The 19,141-nt window shown below is 41.5% G+C and overlaps 1 protein-coding gene and 1 pseudogene across 1 annotated transcript in view; one reads left to right on the top strand and one right to left on the bottom strand.

Moving 5' to 3' along the window:
- The window catches only part of LOC139110491 (uncharacterized), a 196,646-nt gene that overhangs the window by 122,807 nt on the left and 54,698 nt on the right, over nucleotides 1-19,141 (bottom strand). The window lies entirely within an intron of this gene.
- Nucleotides 219-9,048, top strand: LOC139110445 (uncharacterized; annotated as a pseudogene).

Below are 19,141 nucleotides of genomic sequence, written 5' to 3'. Positions count from 1 at the left end.
CGGAGTCGTGACAGGCATGAGTTCACATCGACTTGCCACGGGAGATGCCGAGGGAATTCTCTTGAAAGTCAAAAGATATCGTCCAACGAAGAAAAGAATATAGAAAAAGACAGTTAAATTTTAGAGAATCACATGAGGTTTCGTTAGAATATCAAAGGAAAAGAGAAAATAATACATCATGTTATATTGATAAAAAAAAAAAAAAAAAACGATTAGAAATGACTTGCATCCTATCTATATCTATAAAAACAGGTAATATAGATTCTCGCTAAACAGACGTGCAGCAATTTACGGTTATAGGCGCGTGTGTACTCCTTAATCGAATGCCCAGTTTATTAAGACGAACAAAATGCGATCAGCCCGATGTGCGTGTCGAAATCGGACACGGTCCTCTCGATTTTCCGTGCCATTTGCACGGCAGTATTAAGCTCGCATTGATATGAATACTGCAATCGATAACATATGCGACCCGCTCTAGTAAACGAAAGTTATACACCAGGCGTTCTTTCTCTGAAATCGTATAAATTCGTCGGCGTCCGTTTATCACCGATCGAACGGTCGTTACATTCCCGCTTTGTGGCGCAATTTTTTCGCGACCTCGCGAGATGTCCCATTGAAAAGATATCGCGACTAATCGGCGAGCCTTCTTCGATGAGGTTTAGGATGATTGCCAGGTGGAGGAGAGAACTGCCACAACCGGATTTGCTCGCAGGTGATAAATCTATCCCTACTATTTCATTCGGTCAGTATATGTACACACGTGACGTGTATATCATATGCTGCCGGACAAAATGGCCATCAGCCATAGTAACCACCTGTTCGTGCCCGTGGCATTAGTCTTTTGCTGTCTGACACCTCTCATTCATGCCTCCGATTCGTATGGTAAGCAGCCGTTTTTTTTTTTTGCGCGCAGATATAAATTTTTAATTGTTAAAATAAAAAAAGAAAAAAAAAAGAAAAGAAAAAGCACGTGGAAAGCGTCACAATAAAATCTATTGCATAATGAAAGCGGTCGCTATTGTTCCGTAATTTATGACGCGAGATACGACGGGCCAAATAAAAAGGACAAAAGTCGATTCGAGTCTTATAACTGTCGCAACGCGGAATCCTTATCTCTATTCGCTTCAGCGGATCGGCCGACGATCGTGATTGCGAAAGAAAAGAGATCGCGTGGCGGCCGGCGTTTTCTTTTCGTTTTTGCGGCGAAATTCCCGCGATTTCTTCCCGGTGCCTTTTCACCGCTCGCGAGATGAATCGCGCTTGATACGGCTAACAATATCGATTGGCACACTGTCGAGATTATGCTGATCGTCCGATTGATGATAATTTGATTCGGGTCCTTATCTCGTCGCAACTGAATTCGCTGAAAATCGCCGTTTTCACGGGCTCTAGATCAGGGTGTTCGCAGACACGAGTAATTACCGCGAGCAGTGTTGGCTCAACGGTAAATTGTAAATGCGTGTTTGCACTTTATTCCATTCTCTCGGACACCGCGGCGAATGTACTGTGAATTAAATATATATTCGAAGTATGCGTTTTCTCTCCAAATGCTTGCTTACGTTAATTTTCTTAGTCTATTCTAGCCCTCGCAGAAACATTATTGTAGAAAAGATCGTTCGAAAATTCCATTACGCGGATAAATTACACTTTAATTTATTTAAGACGCCACTGCTTGTATAATATACATAGAGAGATACTTCTAATTGTAGAATTCTAGAAATAGAAAAGTTTATCGATAATGGAATTTTATTTGCGTTTTATTTAAAACGAATTTCGAATATTTATAAATAAATTTCGGTGTTAAAAAAAAAGAAAATTTTAAAGAGCCATCTTTAGAAAATTTAGATTAATGACTCGCGATTGAAATAAATAATATATGCGCGCGATTGTCCGCCGAGAGACAAACGGAAGTTGAAATTAATACGGATTAGAATATGAAGTATGAATGAGAGTTTTGAAATCGTTGCTCTGCCAAAAAGTTTCGTCGCGAGGTGAAGGTGCATTTATTCAAAATCGCTCGCCGATTTTCAGCGAAAATCTTTTCGTACAATTAGGTTAAGCCCTGACGTCAATTTCGCAGATAAACTTGAATCCGTTCGAAATGGCTGGCATCGATTTTCTATTTCCGGCGCGAATCGTATCGCGATCGTAACGCGTCGGCTAAAGTCGCGGGGCCGTTTCGCATAAAAGTCGCGGCCGAATGCAATCTCCGCGCGGGCGATAAAGGCCGCCGGATACTTTCGGCTCGTTATATCGATCCGCTCGAAATACGGCGCTAACTTTGTAGATTACAGTTTACTCCGGTGTCCTACTCCGGGCGTCAAAGGGTGAAGTTGCTTTTTCCCTCAACAAAAGCTGGGCGCGCCCAAAATCTAATTCCATCGTCAGCGGCGCCCAGTGCGTCATGAAATAAATTAAATTCTGCTGAAAGTGCTGCCCATTGGCGAGTTAATGTCAGTCGAAATTTCTTTTTGTTTATAATTCACCTCGGAAATCGCGCGGCGCATTTTATTGCACATCTCGAGTTATTACAACGCTTCTTCTTCTTCTTCTTTTTTTTTTTCGACACGATAAATATTTCGACCGAATTATTTCATAAGCTATCCCGACCTGCTTTCGGTTTCATTATTATTAATTCGTGCGAAAATTATTAACGCCATAGAAATTGAATTCAGCTAAAATCAATTATTTGCGGATAAACTTTTTGCAACTTAAAAACAATTTATTAGTTAAAAGGTCTTTCCGCGAAGCTAAACGTACAAACGAAGGAAGAAACGGCGGAAAATAGTCACGGTGACGGCACTGTGCAGCCGTGTACGAGAGCGTGTACACGAATGTCCGGCAGTTGACGAATCAAAAGTAAATACCGGTAAATGGACTCCACGCGAGAGACGACTACGGCACCCGTAACGCTTTTACTACGCTTTTATCTTTTCAATTACCGTCTGTGCCTCGTCGGCAATTAAATATCGTTAAATTGTACCCGATTGTGGCCGAGAGCATGCAACTCCAGCGAGGCTACATCGCGAAAAGCGATTCGTTCCGTTAAACGTTTACGAGCTAATACGTGTTACGCGAAATCGATCTCCCTTTTTTTTTATCTTTTTTTTTTCACGTAGCTATTTATCACCTCCGCACTTCTTCGTGCAAACGATTTATGTCGCCGTCATAATTGCCGCCGACCAGGAAAAATTTTTCAATAACCAGAGGTAGTATCGGGACAAATAAATTTCCTTTCTTTTTATTTTATGATAAGTCGATTCGATAATGCGCAGACAGACTTCGTAGGACGTTTGGAAAGGGCGAAATTAAGCGACTCTTTGACAAGGACCCTCGGCTTCGAGCACCTCGATTTATTTCGCATTACGTTGAAAATGTAACCGAGCGGTGATTAAGTCCCGTCTTCAAGGGCCAAGTACCTAGAGTCGCTCCTGTTTGCAGATTACACTGACTCGAGACAGTTCGAGAAGAAGCTCGCGGTCCCGAGACACAGCGGCAACATTCAGCGGTTACCGAATTACAACTGGAAACCACCTGACAAGTATTATGGCCCGAGGTATTCTGGTAAACCGCAGTCAGTCGCCGCGCTGATAATACAGGACGTCTATAAAGTTTCTGTTTTAGTTTCCGTTACGTTAAACGTCTTACGTTTAGGCTAAGTCAACTGTAACACAAAATTTGCGAAATATTGTACAAGCAAGCGCGCGCAATCTCTTTGAGAAGTAGCGAGCAACTAGCGGGAGATATCGCTCGAAAGGTTTCGCATTTCTTCCACGTAAATAATATATAAAAGCGTTAGCGTTCTTCGAAGGATCGCGATTGCAAAGTCACGGGCAAATAAATTTTCGGGATAATAATATCGGTAAAGATTATCGCGGACGGAAATTATAATAAAATTAACCGTTTCAAGGGAAACATTGGCGGAAAGAAACATGGGGACGGAATTTACAAAACCCGAGGATTCGGAACGAAGGATGGCGGATCCGCGTATAAAGAAAATGCAGGAGATAAGCCGACAGGAGAGAGAAAAATGGGCGGCGCGTAAAAGAAGCGTGAAACTTACCCCCGACAATGTCGAAGAAACTACGAAAGCGGGAAAACTTACGAACAATGAATCGATCACGGTGAGGACACGTCGAAATTGTTCTTTTTGAACGCGTGTATCGTCATTAAATTAACCCAGCACTTCTTGCTGCACTTTGATCAGTACCTTTAAGAAGGTGGCCATTAAAATACTTTTTTTAAATTCCTTTCCTAGCTTTAGAATAAAAAAAAAGAAAAATATTACTATTGTAAACTTTTATACAGCGTACCTTCAGTAAGAATAAATTTTGTTACAGACGCCAACACTTTTAAAAAATAAACGAAACTATAAAAGCGTAGAAAAAGGCTTGGAACTTTTAAAGGCATTGTTCAAAGAAAGTATATCGCGGAAAGAAAACGCGACAGAAAGTCATGAAATTAAAACACCTGTTAGAACAATTCATCGACGACATAAGGACTACGAAATATTCGATGTAAAAGAAAGTCCGTTCTTCAAAGAGAATACAGATCGCGGGAAAAGCGAAAGAGATCTCAAAAAGACAAACTCGCATCCTGAACGAATTTTACCGCAAATCAAAGACCCACGTGTTCTTAAAAGCAATAAAAGTACGCGCAAATATTTGGCAAAATCTTCGGCAAACGAAAAAAATTTAAATTCCACAAACGGGGTCAAAGAGTTTCGTTTAAAAAATTACTTGACGTTTATATTATCTCAAAAAAAGAAAAAAAGCGGGAGGGACGTTAAAAAAGACGACGCCAGTTTACATCCCAAGAGCTTAATCTTACAGCAATTAAAAATTCCGTACGTCCCTAGAACTTCCCTAAATAAAAAGTCTAAAAACGTATCTGCAAGTAGAAGGAATTTAAATGATAATGCCGATTCCAAGCCTCCCGCGAAAGAGTATCCGAAACAATTCAGTCTTCCTCAAAATGATAACGAGGCAGCTAACGGGAACACCGAGGAAAGGTACTATGAGAAAACCACAACTGCGAATTCTTTGACGCGGAAAAGTAAAGTAGAAAAGCATAATGCGGCGAGAAAAGATGCGGCAGACAAACCGAATCATAAAAGATCGTTTCATCGTGGTAGATGGGGCATGAGCGTCTCATCGCCGCCTCTTGAATTTCTGAGGGATATGTCACGACGATCGATGCATCGGAAAAGTGAAGAACGCATCGAGCGGGACGGAAAGCGCCATTTGTTTGGCCGACAGAGTATGAGAGTCGCGTCGCCGGCGAAGGAATTTTTCGAGAAGGCCGATAGCTCCGCCGCAAAAATCAGGTCAAGATCCGGAGAGATCGCGGGCTCTCCCGGCGGCCAATCGTCAATTCGTCAAAGTCAGAATTTGCAAGCTGCTCCAGTTCAACGGTTAATGAGTGACGTGCACAAGGAACCCGCTGAGACTTCGCCCGGGAAAGTTTCAGACGATCGCGACTCCGGATCTTCAAATTCCAACTATTTGAATAATTACTATCCAGCGAGCGCCGACTTTAATAACGGCTTGTCATTAGGGTTTTTGCTAGCGTTGGGGTTGCACATGCGAGAGAGCGTTATAGATATACCGATGACTTGTCGCATACGACTTTCGCACCCTCCATTCCCGCGTTTGAAGAATATTCTTTAGCACCGTTAACGCACGCCTCGATATCTGACGTTATAACAACCACGTAATTATAATTTACATAATTTATATACTCGCATTAACCGACGTGCATTGGCGATATCTTATTTTTTTCTCGCCCGTGGAATATTTTCCTTCTTCTTTTTTTTTTTTATCGCACACTTCGTCGCGATGAGGCAACATAAAAATTGTCGAGAAATACGCAGGAAGTAAAACGACATTCCGCCAGGATAAGCTCTGGACGGGGAACCGTCCTCGGGGAAGAAATCCTCGGACATGGCAATAAATCCGCTCGCGATGTTAAAAACGCACGACAGACTGCACCGTTAGATTTTTCATCGTGCACTATGGTCGAGTATTTGCGCACAAATATTACATAAGTAATACTTGCTTTTACTTTATGTAATGTTGAACGTTACTTGCTCTATTATTACGTTTTCGCCGGTGCGTGTAGAAGAATCGGTAAATATTTAAAAACGCAAATAATACACAGTCAGTTTACTTATTTCTTTTTACATTATTTCTTGTTTTTAGCTTGCTTTTAAATTTCGTCGCAAAATGTTTCGGTAAAATAATTTAATTATCGTTATTTAACTCAATAATGGCACGGTTGAAATATAATTTTTTAATGAATGCAAAATTATTATGACTCCTGCGAATTAATATCGATTAAAAAGAGAATAATGCTCGTCGGAATTAAACGAATTAATAAATAATAAAGAAACAGACTGTAAAAACGAGATAAAAGACGCAGAAAAATAATCGACGATTCGGGAAAGCAGGAAATTCTTGATGCCCCAGCAAAAACGTTCCCGCTTCGTCTAAAATGTTCTCCGATTAAAATTACGCGAAGGATCTTTTTACGTCTACGTCGTAACTAACGGATGTTTGCAGATCTTCCGACTGACGTACGCAAGAATTCGCTAAAAGAATAAATAACCAAGTACCATCAAAACCAGAATGGAGAGCCGTCTTCCCGTATATCGAAAAATTCAACTCGAAATATATATCACGAGTCTCGCGATAACAGTTTACGAGATATTTATTTTCATAAAACGTTTTAATGTAATTGAACGCCGATAAAAATAAATAAGAGAATCGGAAGTATATTTTCGAAAGGCCGACGCGATTTATTTCAGAAGCAGACAGCGTAACCCGTCTCGAAATAGATTTGACGATGGACGCGGTAGTTCAAGGATCCGTCCTTAGAACCGCATATGCTCACGTCGGAAGCACGGGCGGGACAAATAACTCGCTCGCAAAGTATGCGTCTGTCTCGCGAGATGGGGAATGCAATTACGCCTGATTTTTTTAAAGCCCACGTTATCACCGACTTAGCTCTGCACATGCAGGCCAATTATGACAATAATTGCACGCAGGACGCCATCAACTTATTTTCGCGTTTTATCGCGATAATTCCGCCGCGTAAACAATTGCTTCTCGTGGCACGAGTATCGGTGCCTCCGAAAAACAAATGTCACCATCTGTCAACAACGACGCGTTACTCTCGCGGCAATTATGGCTCATAATGGACACGGGACGCAAATCTCGTGGCTATTGACTTGTTGCCCGACGCGTAATAATGTTGCACATTGCTCAATTAGTGTAATGCCATCGAGTTGTAGTTCGCGATGCGCGCTAGTAATAGAACCCGTCGTAACTATCCTGTTCCTTTTTTTCTTTTTTTGCAGGATATTTTTAAAGTTTTAAAAAAATATCAAAAAATTGTATTTAATTTTAGAAATCACAAATACGGTTGACGTTTTACTTTTAATTTAGAAAATTAAATAACGTAAAAAAAAAAAAAATATCAAATTTAATTAAAATATTAAAAGAAAAAAAAAATATTCACGTTTGTGTAGATGTATTTATGTTAGCTTGAACGTGTATATCGCGGATTGGTTATTAACGAGACGGTTTGCAACATTCGTGCATATGCACATCTGCGGCAAGGAGCACGCGATAATAATCATATCTTGCGTGTGCGTCTGGTAATGCATCGGTCTGTAATTACATCTGGCAAACGATCGATTCCCATAGCGCAGCCCATAATATTACATCATTATATCATTAACTAACAACCAAGACGCCGCGTACGATGTTAATGGCGTCCTATCGTAAATGCATCAATGAAGAAAATAGTGTCGGAAATTCATTAAGTTCGATATTCTCTTGTTAGCGTGCGACGAGCGCATTTTGTCGTCGGCAAAGACGCGCGGTATTCGGCTTCGATTGTAACCAAAACATTTTTTGCGAGCCTTCGCGGTAACGTTGTGATTCGACGCGATAAAATAATCGACCGCTTCGCTTCTCTTCAAATATTTATTATTTCTTAAAATATATATAACAATATCCATTTGACAAAATAATCGGGAAGTAGTTCGAAATTGTATTTCACAGAAGCCGCGGCGGCGGAAGGAACTCGCAAATGTTCCCAATATTTAATTAAGAGATCGTAATCTTCGTTACCGTCGTCACAAAGGACATATGCGGAATTTCGTCTGTGATGTTTCGAATTGGACAATCGCGAGTGGCGCGGGTACAAACTGAGCTAATATCCCGGGCGTTCGTGTTACGAGCTAAGTTAAGCCCGTCGTCTCCCTTCATCTGGACCCTACCCTCTCCCCCCCCCCACCTCGCGTGAAACAATCGGCTCGCATCTTAATTACGCGGCCATAATTTAGCAGTCGGCGCGTCCTCGTGCAAGGCATTCGACCCACGCGAAATGTATGCGGGTCTGCGGATTATAGTTCGTCGTGCGAGTAGCGATTACGGCAAACAATGCCGACGATATCGAGTGCCACGGACGACAATCGTCGTCCCTCCCCCCCCTCGGACTTCCACTAATATAAGCGGAAACGCGGAGCCGTGCTTTACCCTTCAAACGGCGGAAATAACCACGAGTTAACGCGCATCGTTCGCACACGCGTATACGCGGGTCCGGTCGTTTATTTTCGATTACGCGATAAACGTCCCTCCGGCGATACTTTATCCGCGCGCAGCGGAATGCTAAGCTTGCTTAATTACGCGGATGAATCACCCTCCGCTGCGAGCACGCGGTCGGAAGAAAGCGGCCCTCTTCAAAAACCTACACCTCCGCTCTCTCTCTTTTGAAAATAAGTTGATTACGCAGAACTTACTGCTCCGGGGAGATTAGCATTTTTCCGGTGGAATTATCACGACTCTTTTCTTACAACAATGCTAAATGATTTGAGGAGATAAATTCGCATATTAACTTCCCTGCTTTTTCTCGTACGGTATAAATCGTCATAATAACGTGAAATACTTTCGGCATGAAAAACAGAAACGTTACTCTTTCGCGAGGAGATATCTTTGAGGAGTGGAACTTTTATTTCGTAATAAACGTCGGGACTCGAGAAAAACATCATTATTTATCAAATAAAGAAAAAAAAAAAAGAAAAAAAAGGGGGAAAAAAAAATTAATAAATCTCAAGTATCAATATTCAATATTATTAATTAAATCAATCAAATGAGATCGTGCTTCGAAGAAAAATTGAACGTTGTGATTAAAGATATTTTACATCCAGAACTGCGGAATTATAAGTAGCACTTACCCATAACGCGTAACCGATTAAAAACGTGATAAACGCTATCATAATCCCGTACATCGTCGGTAAAGTCTCTTGAACGCATTGTCCTCTCTCCATGCTGGTTTTCTCATCAATGCAAAAACCGGGAAAAACACGGCGCGTTAATTTCGATCGATCGATCGTTCCGACCCCGAATATTTCTTCCGTCGAACGGGGGCATTCGCCCCGAGTAAATAAGAACCCGAGTGCGCTCGTTGTTCGGTAAGGGTGTATCGATAAATCTGGCCCTCGGTGCAGCTATTTGCTGGAAAAGCGTTCGACGAGGAAACACGAGTAAGAGTTGCAAACGGGAAGAAGGGACGGAACGGAGAAAAGGCGGCGAGGACGACGTAGGAAGAAACAAGACGGCTCTCGTCGAGTTCTCGAGGGAAAGATTTATAGTGGTTGCCTATCGAACGCAATTTCTAACGCGAGATACACCCCGAGATCGCGGAACGAGCGATCTTTTTTTTTTTTATTCTCTCCCCCTCCTGAGTTACGCTATACCTTTCGCGAAATTTTTACGTTTCTTTTAGATTCAAAAAGTAAATACGATTTTATTCCATTACCACTTTGGAATGATTGATCGAGAGATTAAATGTCGTCGGGAAAGCTTAAAATGTGGGGTCGAGTAAGAAATTTAGATGCATGTTTCTTGCACTTTTCGTTACGTTTTCAAACGTTTTACTTATGTCTCACATGTTGACGAGTGTTAGTGGATCTCGACGGTTTGTTAATCGACCGGACGTAAGAACGAGGTACCGAAGATAAATTGGCTAGATTAATTATAAATTAAGACCGCTTAAAATCGTAATAATCCATCTGCGTCCGTTTCACAGCGAGAACGTCGCGATTCGTTCTCGGCGATGAAGTCGTCACCGGGCATTTATTTCGTAGAATTGTCAGTGACATCGGAAAAAGGAAAGTCCCTCTTTCCGTTCGAGGGTTCACTTGGCGGCGAAACGGATGGGAAGGTTCCCGTATCCGTACGATCGCCGGTCGATCACCGTCAACCGGATTCGCGAGAGGAGAACGCGCGCGGTCCAGACGAGCGGAGGTGCAAAATTCCACCTTGCACGAGATACGGACGGCCACTGGTTTCCTAGCTTTAGCTAGCGTTTCTGGTTGCTCCCAGACGCGCTGGACGCGGAAACGCGTATTAATAGTCGGACAGAAACGGAATCTGGGTGGTTAAAATGTGCGAGAACAGATGAGCGGGCAGACACCGATGACGGCTGCGGACGAACGCGCAAGATACACGTACTCGAGATAGATTTAGCGCGGTTTCATTTGCTCGAACTGACGTACAAATAACATCCATCGATACGCCGTAAAAAGAAAAAAAAAGAAAAAAAAATTACATGTAAATTACATATAAATAATTGTTAGAATTTTATTATTAAATATGCGATCGTAAAAAATGATCGTGCATAACCCAGTGAAATAGAAAAAAAAAAAAATAAAATAAAATAAAATAAAATAAAAATAAAATGTAAATTTATAAATTTAATAAAACTAATATAAATATTACCTGCGGGTATAGAATATTACGCGAATACGTGAACAAGCGGGATAAAATACGAGGCAGCCGCGTCGGTTATTACCAAATAATTTCATCGGATTGTCCACACTTTGATAATTCAAATGCAATTCTAGCGTCAGCGAGATAATTGCAACGGGCATCGACAAACGTGGGGACGCGTAATAAAGAAAAAAGCGTAAATGATGTGCCGATAGTAATTTCAAATCCAATTACAATGGACAGAGTCCACACAAAGCCATTTATCGCTACGGCTACTCTTTCACGAACCAGACAGTTCAATCGTAAAGTGAGCATATTGCTTGTCGCGGCGGCGACATGTATAGACATTTGTAAACAACTCATTCAACGTTCGCCGCCTTACGGCGCATTTATTGCGCACCCATTCGTATTTGCCGACTCCATAGCCAACGAGACATTCAAAGGAAATCCCATTACAAAAGAAATTACCCTCTCAATTTTTAACTTTTTTTTTTTAAAAAAACCAATGCGCCCGCGCAATAAAACACGCATTTTGTATGTAAATAAGTAAAAATGGAAATGTAATAAAACCGACGTGTCAATTTTCGTCGCGAAGATAAATAAAAATTGACTTGCAAATAGCAATTCTTAACGTGAACTCGCGCTGAGAGAAAAATCTAGCCTCGATTATAATTTTATGATATTCCTAATGATCGATATATTTAACTCGACTCGGTATTTTATTTATTCGCCGCGGGTTAAAGTAATAATTATATCTTCCTCCCGGCGCAGATAAAATTATACGAATGACTTTTCCCACCGAACGGCAGGAAAGAATCTTCAATTCTCCGCAGTCGACGGATGATTTTGCGGATTCCGCATCGACCTCCGCGCGCGTAAAACGCAGGCGGGCGTTAAACCGTTGCCGGCCATCATCGCGGTGTCGTTGCTACTATCGACGGTGGTGTAACAAAATTTAATTGGATTTATCGATCGGTTTTCTCGTTCCTATTTCCCGCATGCCTCGGCAATTAGAGGCCGGCGTCCCGTTGCGGGTGATCCGTCGACGCGGTCGCGTCGGTGGCAAACAACGCGAAAATCCGCCGACAATCGGCGTCGTAAGCCCCGACGACCGATGATTTTCCATTCGCTTGATCACTAACAGCCTGCCGACTATAAAGATCGTGTAAACGTTAATAGTCGCGCCGATAACTTGGAGCCACAAGCTGGCTCATCGGGCGATAAACCTGCCTATTATCGCGAATTCGGCCAAATAACGTTCACGTAGCGAATAAAAAAAAAAAAAAAAAAAAAAAAAAACTCGTCTACATTTATCCGAAATGAATATACGCGATCTTTCTCAAAATCGACGAAAATGAGTTTGGGACGTGAAATAAAGGAGCTAAAGATAGATATCGGCTCACGCGATAATAGTCAAAGCTCGGAAGCAAATACTTCGGAAGGAAATGCAAAGAATATCAGGCTGTCGAAATAGGTGTATCACATGTTTCTAAAAAGTGAACGAAATCCTACATAAGCTCGCTGAGAAAGCTGATCACGTTTCCAACATTGTCGTGTGCCTGACAGTTCGAATTTCGAGGGCTGTCACGTGTAGTTTTCGCGATGCGTTTGCTTAGTGGAGACGACATGCCGTTGAAAGAATCAATAATGATATGATACACGATTATATTTATATGCGACAAACAGAAAATAAAATGCTGAAAATATACGGAGTATCTCGAAAGTATCTTAAAATAAGAAAAATAGAAAAACTATTTCGAAATAAAACTTGGATACTTCGATTTATCAAGATCAAAGATTCAATTTAAACTAAAAAGAAAAAAAACGGAACTAATACGACTTAATTTAATTTGAATATAATTTAACTTTATAATTAAATATTTAATTATTAAAAATAATAAAATATATTTAAAAATATAAAAAAGATTTTAAACAAAAAATATATCTATTATCTTTGCTTGCACGTTAAAACGTATACCATAAAATGTATATGCATAAAATTTATTTAACATTTAATTATTGTAACATCTAAATTTTTGGATGTCAGTAAAAACAGATTTATATTTAACCGCTGCTAAACATACAAAATTCCTACCGCGTTTATCGGAGATAAAGAAGAGACTCAGAGACAACGTGGACAGCTGCTTTATCAGTAGCCGACTCGGTTCCTACGTTGTTATCAGAAGCCTTGTTATCAGAACTGCAAGAGGTAAGGCAGTTCTCTGCATACTGATAAAAACAATTCCCGAGTACGAGATATCGATTGAAAATATAAAAAATATAATAAGATGCAAAATAAAAATTAAAAGAAAATATTTCAAAAAAATTTGTAAGACGTTAAAATTTAATATAGAACTAAATAAATGTTACTTCCTTTAAAGTCTACAAAACACAACGTTTAAACAAAAATTACTAAAAAAAAAAAATAATTATTATAATTCAGATAATTATTTGTACTTAGTTTCAATATTTTTCTTATCGTAAATTGTTGTGCGTTAAAAAAAAAATTGCAACTACATGCTTTTAATATTTTTTAACATGTTCGTAAAAACAACGGAGTTTATCCCAATTATCGCGAGATACTAACGCCTGCGGCGATCATGAAGTTTTAACGGGGATAACAACATTAAGACGCAAGCTACTTTAGCTTTTTGCTAACCGCCTACTCCTTTTACCCACCATCAAGTCACCTTTGCACTTCGGCGACACGGGAAAAAACTCGGGTCGTTAAGATCCCGTCACACGTATCTCGGATGACAGGCGAGTGCATTGACTTTTTCATAGCATTGAAGCTGTTACTCTAAAGTTACATTTTTCAATTTGCTCTCACGCGATAGTGAAATTACGTACGCTCGTAAGAAAAAAAAAGAACAGCCGTGAAGCATGTCGATTAATATAATAATAAAAATAGAGAATCACTTAAAGCGCGCAATCCGGCGCGCCGTGCGATAAAAGTTTCTTAAGTAAACTTATCCGCCACCTTTGTAAGCAAAACAATGGAATAGAAACGATGACAGAGATACACTGCACAGAACTGGCTATCGCAGTTGCCAAAGGTGCTTATATGGCGACTTAGCTGTAACTCGTTTCAAAAGAGTAGTCTGCGATCGAGTCACTCGCGTTTACGCGCTCTCCAGGAGTTCGCCAAATTAGGAAAAAAAAACAAAGATGCATAATTCGGTAATAAAATCTCGCTAAACATTAACTCTAAAACAAAGACTTTCTAAAAAAAAAAAATTCCTTTTATTCGCTCGCATTTCGTTCCACAAAATCGTCTCATATACTTTAACCCTCGAAACGATCGCTTGACGTGCCGATTTAAAAACTGGGAAGCAACTTACCACCGACGTGGTTGTTCGCACACCGGGCACCTTCTGCTTACCGAGCCCGGTGAGCCCACCGAGGCATCTCCTGGCGCATTCGGGATCGTTGTCCTCGCAGATGGGACATCCCGCGGTGGAGGCGCCGCCTCGATCTCTGAGAACGTGGTTGCTGCTGGTCGTGTAACCTTGATCAGAGCTGGCGTTCGAGTTCGGCCTAGAGTCGTCCGAGCTGTCGAACGGTTTGATATTCCGCGGACGATGGATGATGCCCACCGGTTCCCATATCTCGCTGGTGGACGACGCGTAATAATTGTTCTCCTTGGTCTCGCGACTTCGCTCGTCGACGACCTTGCCGCCGCGAGCGACCGTCACTTCCTCCTTCGTCACCACGGACGATTTCACGCTTAAAGACGTCTCGAGTCGCACCGGTGCCCTTTAGAACCATGCCAGTTTAGAAGATAGCACTGTGGATCTCCGTACGAAAACGCGCGCGCCGAGTAGAGTTAGGGGATTCGCGAGTAAGCCGCGGCGAGTAGTTAAAATCAATACGCACGTCATTAAAAATAATAGCGTCATTAGCCGCACTATCTTTAAATAAACGGTAATGAAATGTGGTCTTGATCGACTAAAATCGATATGTAACCCAGTGAAAGATTTAGGATGCGTGGTTAGCGATAAATTATTCGTTAAACGTGTTTGCCCGAGGGGGAGGAAAATTGCGGGATACTCGGCGCCAAACGAGCGAATTTAATATGCAAAGCAGGGAAAGATCCACAATGCTACCTTAGAATCCCAGCCTTAACGAGAATCTGGTTGAGAAGATCGCACGGTGGGACCTGGCCGGTTATCATGGCCTCTCGTATAGCGACTCCGTCCGGCCCCTCGAGGGGGATCGGCACACCGTTTATCAGCAGGACTTCCTCCTCTCTCACGCAGGACTTTTTCTCGCAATCCACAACCTTGACACCGGGCCCGAGTATGGACTCCACCGTAGATTGAATCTCGTGATCGTCCATCCCTAAGAATACACACATTTCTTTCTCGCGTTCCGACAACTTCTTTCCGTTTCCGACATCTCGTGCGAATTTCGACAATAATTTCGACTTCCATTCGTTTTTATCGCGCCTCGAGCAAACTGCTCGGGGACGCGGATCGAAGGACAGATCTGTTACGCGATAGCACCGCGAGTCGTGCGAACGTTAAACGTCCCGGCAGGACGATTCCCGTGACGTTGCAGATAGACCCGTGAGAGTACCCGCACACGTGCGCGGTGTCTTTCGCGTGCACCTGAACTAACCTAGCTAAACCTGTCCGGAATTGGCCGCGCGCACCTGCGGCGACTTGTGTGCTGAAGTCACCCCGAAGTGCCGCGAAGATTTTTCAAGCAGCTCGGTAAAAGTTTCTAAGCCGATAGCTAATGTAATCTTTGCTCACGCGATTGAAATTCAAATTGAAATAACTTCGTTAATGCGGTGGCTCTTCGAGGTCTCGCAAAGTGTTAACACACGCCGAGTGATCATTCTCTGGATTACGCTACGCGTATTAAATTGACAACGTACAAAATAAAAATGTCAGTATTACAGACATCAATCCTCATTTTATCGAAATCGCTGGGGCGCGCGATCCGTCAATTTTTACAAGCAACAACCCGTGCCAATCGCGAGCGCAACGTCTGGTTAATTATTTACAGGCAGGAGGCGATATAAAATTTTTATCTGCGCCGGCGGCATTCAATATTCTTGCTCTTATCACGCTACAGAGGCGCGAGTAATACTTCATCGCGTGATCGATAATCAGCTAACGAGCGTACCGCGACATAAATCAAAAACTTCCCCGGCAACGTAGGTCATGAGCAAAGTGGAGAACATCGCTGGTCGACGATGCGAGAAATGCATTATTCCAATGCACGGTACGGCGCCGTTGCGCTCGCGCTTGCATAGATAAATGCACACCGCCGCCGCGATTTACATCTCAAGGAGACTGATGCTGAGCGAGACGAAAGACGAGCACGGATGAGTGTGCGGAGCTATAAATGCGTTTCTGTTTTGATTCTTAAGTACATTCTTTAAACGAGCGGGACCGCCGGGGAAACGCGGCGGCGAGGGGGAGAAAAGACACCCTGCGCCCGGGAGTTCGGAGATGTAAGAGCCGGCAATGTAAACTGCGCCAACGGTTTTGCGATAGACGAGCAAATGTTTGCGATGCAGCCGTCAATCGAGAGCGTAGAAATTCTAGGGCGACGAGAAACTCCCTCGCGCCGAGGCGACGGTACACGTGGGTCGATATTCAATGAACAATTTCCACGTAATGACAATTAATAACGAAAGGTATAAAAATAATGAAGCAAAATCTAAAACGTAATAAAAAAAAAAATAATAATAATAATAATAAAATATGTAAGAAAAATTCTTTATCGTAAGTTACCGGTGAGAGTCAACACGAATATATTTATCTTGCAGTAAGCGCTCTTACGACAAGTATCATCTGCACTTAATAAAGATAATAATACTCGTATTAAAATAAAAATTTAATTTTATATATAATTTCATATAAATAAAATTGATAACAATTCTTCTATTAGATTAGAAGAGAGCCATTCGTTATGCACTTAATAGCATAGGTTTATTCTCGCGGTTCATTAAACGCATGTAACAAGCTCAATTAGTAAATTAATTGAATCTGGGTGGCTAGGGACAAAGTCATTGTCCAGAGGTGTAGCTCAGTCTGTGCGCCGGACGTCGTCTCTTAGAATTGCTACATAGAATCGGTGACACCTCTATTTTTAGCTGTAATAAGACCTAGCAGAAAGTAGTCGCACGGTCGAAGAGAAAAAAAAAATACACGAAAACAATAGGGACAGACGTTGCAGGAGGAACGAAATGTGCGTACTCGCGAAAGGGAACGGCTAATTAACCACCGATGTCGTTGGCAACGAAGGACAAACGCCTACGATAATGCATTCGTCACGAAGACGTTCAATGACAGTCATCGTCGGATAAATCTACCGCGCAAGAATGTCACCGTGATTTTATTTTTTTTTTCCCCTCCCTCCTCCTCTCCCTCACTCCAAAGTCCACAGGCTGGCGTAATTAACGATGCCTCCACTCGTCCTTTTAACTCTCGTAAAATTGAACTTGCATTAGCGAACGATAATTGCGAACCGGTTTTAATCCTCTCGCGCCGCTACAAACACTAGTCGTTCTCTCGCCATTTTGCCGAAACCAATTTTAGGGATTTAAGCGATTCCGCGATGTCCGACTGATTAATTGAGCAAAAGATTCGATTTAAGCCCGGCGTCGCGCGGGGCGGAATCGCGGGAGTAAAGCGACTCGGACGCACAGGCGTGAAGCAATTAATTAGTTTCTAGCGTATTAATTCAAGTGTAGGACGCGGATGAAATGTCACCACGCGGTGTAATTATTTGAAGGATTTAATCGTAATCACTCGGCTGACTTTCTTCGGCGTAAACACGAGTTAAACGAAGCTCACGCGCGCGCGAGCGTCGCGAGATCTTTTGATAAAGCATATCTAAGCAGAGATTGTGTGTAAATCACAAGCGTGTTAATACGCGGATACGAATCAACGTGAGAGATGTTATCTAAGAGATTCGTTGGCCGTGTTGTAAAAGTCCGAAAGTGCAAATGCGAATAGATAAACAATTTTTAACGTTACAATTATGAATAAGTTAACAATTGCAACAACAGTGACTGACGTGGGCGTTCCGAATAAATTCTCTTCAGAAAATTAAAAATAAAACACAAGAATCGTAAAAAAAGTGTATTAATATTTTACGAACTAGACTCGAATTTTGACAATAAAATTTTAAAAACAAAAAATTGTTATACGCGTACGCGATACCGGTTCATCCATCAATCACGTTTGTCGCACGTCACACGGGCAAAAGTTCTACGTGGACATTTCACTAATCGCGTAGATAACGATAGCGACTATTTGAATCGTATATTTAGGATTGCGCACGGTGATATATTATCTCTTTAATCTGCGTGCGATACATTAAACCGTCCATTTCATGGATTAACATACATAATTATCAACCGGTCACGTTACGTAAGCAAATATATCGATCACATTATTTGTATATTGCATTTCTTCTTTTGATACTCGATTCATATTTTTTAATAATTTAAAGTAACGCCGATTACAATGTGCCCGTCAACGCTGGCGGGCCGCGATATTGAATTTTGAATATAAAACGAAGTAAATTAATTTCGAAGCAGACGTAAAATGCACACGATCAAATAATTTATAATAAATAAATATCGGTTCGAGGGAAATGTTTATTTTATTCAACACTATCAGCGATTTCGCTTCTCTTTTCTTGCGAATTCGTCACGACGTTCGAGCGTAAAGCCGAGGAAAGATACGGAGCGACATATTTGCATTGCAGAGTGAAATTAACTACGTAAAAAGAGACCGCGGCGGAAAATTTGCAATGTTAACGAGGCCGATCGTCACATTTCCGACGGGCCAGAAGCCTACCCCTCGTTTGCACGTTAATTTGGTTAATCTCAAGTCCAAATCGTAGGTCCGCCTTCATTAAAATGTTTTCTATTCTTTAGTTTTTCCTTTTTATAACATCCGGGTGACATCAACGTCCCGCTCTGCTGTTCACAATCTTGCCGGCATATTCATTTCGTAATTTATGGTAATATTCTGACGTCATAAGCACATGGTAAATTTCCTGCTATATGTATATATGTATGCGCACAACTAAAGCTAGTGTAAGTCAAAATTCAATTATTTTAGAAACCGCAAACTATCCCAAACTGTTTGAAACTCGTTGAAAACGGGGAAACCCAGGCGTGAGGACAGTGACGTTAAGTAAAGTTTATAGAGGCTATTTGCCTTCGAAATTGTAAAACAATGAATTATAACCTGAGTCTCTTGTCTGAGCAAAGTTTCGCAAACGACGTGTTAATCTCGTAAATTCGGTGCTAACGTAGAAGATTAGAGTTAATTAGGCAGAACAAAATGCGGAAACATGAAAATTTTGTAAACAAATGAAACGTCAGTATACGT

Source organism: Cardiocondyla obscurior, linkage group LG20 (genome assembly GCF_019399895.1).
Source record: "Cardiocondyla obscurior isolate alpha-2009 linkage group LG20, Cobs3.1, whole genome shotgun sequence".
NCBI lineage: Eukaryota > Metazoa > Arthropoda > Insecta > Hymenoptera > Formicidae > Cardiocondyla > Cardiocondyla obscurior.
This window is presented reverse-complemented; position numbering and strand designations above follow the sequence as displayed.